Source organism: Eurosta solidaginis, chromosome 2 (assembly GCF_040869045.1).
Source record: "Eurosta solidaginis isolate ZX-2024a chromosome 2, ASM4086904v1, whole genome shotgun sequence".
NCBI lineage: Eukaryota > Metazoa > Arthropoda > Insecta > Diptera > Tephritidae > Eurosta > Eurosta solidaginis.
In genome coordinates this window covers 192,874,361-192,878,826 of record NC_090320.1, presented here as the reverse complement: position 1 = coordinate 192,878,826, position 4,466 = coordinate 192,874,361, and the positions used below count along the sequence as shown (strand labels likewise).

The 4,466-nt window shown below is 34.7% G+C and overlaps 1 long non-coding RNA gene across 1 annotated transcript; it reads right to left on the bottom strand.

Annotated features, from left to right (window-relative positions):
• Nucleotides 1–240: 240 nt before the first annotated feature.
• Nucleotides 241–1,720, bottom strand: LOC137242517 (uncharacterized). The gene is made up of 2 exons (XR_010950271.1): nt 817–1,720; nt 241–755 (listed from the first exon to the last, which is right to left on the bottom strand). It is a non-coding gene; the product is annotated as an uncharacterized lncRNA (long non-coding RNA).
• Nucleotides 1,721–4,466: the final 2,746 nt, after the last annotated feature.

The window sequence follows — 4,466 nt, the reverse complement described above, 5'->3', positions numbered from 1 at the left end:
TTACTATATTATACTTCACCGATGTATTCAGAAATACTCCGTATGAATTTATTCTGAAAGTTGTATTTGGCTGCATAATATTTGTATAGTAAAGTGAATCAATTTTTAATGAAAACTACAGAGGAAAAATATAGCAAATTCTTTAAACTATTATAAAAATATTCTTTAGCAAAGCTCGAATTGCATTCTCCCAAAAAACTTAAATTTTGATTTAATCTGTTTACAATAAGACGAGTGATATATGTTTCTAAAATTCTTTTATTTTTCCATCAAAACACAAATTTTATACAACTGTTAACGGCTAAAGCCTAGAAGTATTAACTTATGAATAACACATGCATTAGTTTCATGTCCGAATCAGTTTTAGCAAGCGTAAAATATGCTATTGTTTTGTTGTTTAGGCCAACGTCCCACCTAATTTCTATACCCTCCTGTGTTTGCGTTTCTTTTAAATTTTTATCGTATTCTGTTTCTAGGCGTATTGATAACCATCTTAATAACGCAATAGCACTTGTGATGGTTCAGTATCTATACCTGGCTTCTCTAAATCCTGAAATGTTGCATCAATATTTTCCTTCCATAATTCCTCTAATTTGTTTATTTGTGCTGCTGATAATTGTCGTGCATGCCACTGCTCTTGCTCTGTAGGCACCTTAACCAACCACAGCAAAAACGAACGGTCAGTTATAAGTGGTTTCCATTGTTCTTGATCCCAATTCATATTTTTCAAATAGTTTTGCACTGCACATGGTTGACTAAAATTTTATTTTATTCGTTTAAATACACCTTTTAATATTTACTCCATTTTCAGCTTACCGGCATAACAACGCTACAATAGATTCCTGTGCTGTGCCTGTGCTGGAATGAATCGTAATACCAATACATTACGTACGCCACACGAATAACATTTTTAGTACTGTTTCTCCAAGTGGACCTTCACAATGTAGGGTGACTTCCCTATGTTTAGTCCTCACCGAAAGATTAACAATTTGGGATCCAGAGGTGCTTCCACGCCCATTGCAAAACCATTTTTTGCAATTATTGCACATCATTTCGTCGTCGAAATTGTTGTTGCACAAGTTTGCCTTGTTCCGTTCGTCGTTTCCACAATTTCTCTGCACAAAAAGGACACTTTTTTCGCCCTTATTTTTCGTTGTGCAGTTCCTAAGACAACCATCCCCATTTTTCGATAATAGCTGGCAAACTTTTGTGAAAGTATACTTTTTCCAATTTTTTTTTTTTTTGATTATTAGTTTCTTGGTTAAAGCGTAAGCTTATAAAACACCAGGTTATCCCTCCATTGGTGTTAATCCATAACACCATGTTATATATTCAAATTTTAATGTCTTTAAATTGTTGTACAGTTGCTCCACCAACACACAGGTAATACACTAAGGCCAGAACCATGTGCGTAGGTTTCTGCGTAATTAAGGTTATTATATATTTAGATTTAATGGTTTACTCCAAGTACGATGAATTATATTTAGATTTAATGATTTATACTCCAAGTACGATAAATTTTAAGTTTTTCAACTATTTTTAATAATTTTTTGTCATTTCGATTCCCTCATTATCCGCCAATTTGTTCTCAACCGCATGAATAGCGTCCTTTTATAGCACGCGGTTGAGTTGTGGGGAAACGAACTTGACGCGACGACGCTACAGCACGAAGTGTTTTTCCAATTTTCGAGAAAATTGTTCCTTTTTGTATCCAATAAACTTTTTTACTCAGTCAGAAAGTAAAGAACACAGATGATTAGTGATGAACGATATTTGATTATCGATGATTGCATCCCCGCTATCACTATGAGTATTAGAATTTCAGGTGAAGGAAAATCGCCAATCGCTATAATCGCTATTGGCCATGGCGCAACAATACAAGGTGGCAGCATGGAACAGCTGATTATAAACTTTTTTTATTTGATTTGATACATCAACTTCCGGTGCAGTAGGATTTTGACATTTGTCCATCGAATTTACAAAAACAAAGTGCATGGAATTTTTATTTATGTTTGTAGGTATGTCACCATGCTGCCACCTTGTATCATTGCGCTATGCTATTGGCGATATTCTGTCAGAGGTGATTATCATTCAAATGAATCGAATGAAGGAAAATAGCCAATCACTGATATTTTTGGATTGCAATAGCTATAGATATTAGCGATTTGTCAATAGCGGCGATGCAATCACCAATAGCGAAATTTACTTATAATCAAGCCCCGTCACGTAAGAATTTCATGCAGAATCGTTCGCTAACAGAGATTAGATGTATTAATTTATTTTAATATAATATATATACACTTAAAATTTGCATGAAGAGCGACAAAAAGTGCATCACCAGCGACATCTGACATGCAAAAGCACCACTTCAACTTCTGTTGCAAGCAAAGAAAAAGAATTCGATATATCTTTCTTCTACATAAAAGCACATGAGCATGAGACAATTTGTTGTGACCCCTTCAAAAAACGCGAGTACTCCATAAATAGTGTAAGGAATACTCCTTTGGGAGTATAGGAGTGTTCCAAAACTGATCTGTATTCATTCAATAAATGTGCTCCGCTCAAAAGCTTTTTCCATTATAATATCAGTGTTTTTTTTTTACTTCTATATACGTTTACGCTTAAACTTTATATAGACTGCTAAGCGACAAACTTTAAATACACCTCTGAAATTGCTGCGCATAAAATTTGTCCTACTAAATTTCAATACGCATTATACTCAGATGTAACTGAAATATGTGTCTTTGTTTCACCCTCTACACTAATTCTATGTATTCTATGTGTGTCCACAATTCATCGCAACTGATTCAGCTATATGTTATACCCTATGGCCATCAGAGGGTTGTGTCTCCGCTTTTAGGTACACCTTTGCTGTAGCTGTAGTTATTTAACCACTGCCGCTAGATGGGTCTCCTAAGCATTGTCTAAGCGAGGATAGGCGTTTTTTTTCACGCGCAAACGAAACGTATACGCGTGTAAAAAAAACAGGCTAATAAATTAAAACCGTACTTAAAGATTGAGCTCAGCGTTGGTTTGAGGTACGGATGAGGAAGCGTTTTCTTCATGCCATGCAAATAGCACTTCAATAATCTGCTCGCTTTCCTTTTTTAACTTTTTTTGCTTCATTTTCACTTACTAGTATTTATTATTATAAATAAAAAAACTTATTTCGCAACTTGTAATATTTCCACTATTTTTATTTTGTTTGTATAACCAAAGAGGATAAATACAATAAGAGCCGTCACTCGTTATTTTGTGGCGAGTCTTTCGCTGGAAATTGAAAAAATTGATGCCGAATGTTTTCTGAGAGGGACATTTTTAATTGTCTCGCATTTATCCATGCCGTGTAGGCCCCTTGTGCAACTGTGATTTTTGGAAAGAGAATTAAATAAGTTAATTAAATACACTCGGAAAAATAAACACAAATACCCCACGAAAATGTATAGAAGACATTTATAAACATCTCGCAAAAAAAAAATTGTGCCTACCTCTCAGTATACATCGAGTAAATGCCTAAAAAATAACGAGTGACGGCTCTTATTTTTTACCCTCTTTGGTATAACACTGAGAATGAGTGATCATGTCATGCAAGTAATCGATAACTGTGACAATAATCATAACATCGCATTTCTAGTGTTATTCGAATCCTTTCATAAGTTGCCTTTTTTGCAAGCGAGCTTAAAAAAACGCTTCAACTAGCTAAACAGTTTCATTATGGCAAAACCATACAGATGGTGAAAGTTTATCAGCTAATTGTTACTTTTTTTAGCTGCTATGACATTTCTACTTCTAGCGCAGTATGGTTTTGACACTCAACCAGAGAATTACAAAAACAAAATACATGAAATGCGTGTGTTTGTTTGTATGTATGTCACCCTGCCGCCACGCTGTTATTTTATTATTTTTTTTTATCTGCACTTTCGTATGTTCATTTCATTCGCTGTTGTTGTTGTTGTAGCAATGCTCGCCCCACCTAATAGCCGCGACCGATCACAAATTGTCATCATATTTCATTTCATTCGCTCGTTGACAATAGTGCCCTATTTTTGAATATGCAACACTATACAACACTATCAATCATGTCCACAAATACCTAAGCGGTTTCCACTGAAACCGCTTATCCAACTCAACTCGATTACTTTTTATTGTTGCTTTCCATGCAATTCGGTAAGCTAGCTAATGTTTTAATTGTAATAGTTAGCAACGAAATACAGCTATAGTCGAATTCTAACCTAGTTCTCTAATCTAGTTTTCGATTCGAAATGCATTAGAGAACTATATTAGAATTCTAATGTAAAATAACAATATTTCTCTAACGTTAGAAACTGTGTTTGCTGGGTTGGAGTTAGTTATTCAACAGTTTAGTTAGTCGAAAGTTAGCAGAAGATTTGGAATAAGCGGAATTGCACTAAATTCGTTACAGTATGAATAGTGATTTTTTCCTTAGAGGGGGAACATCATTCAGC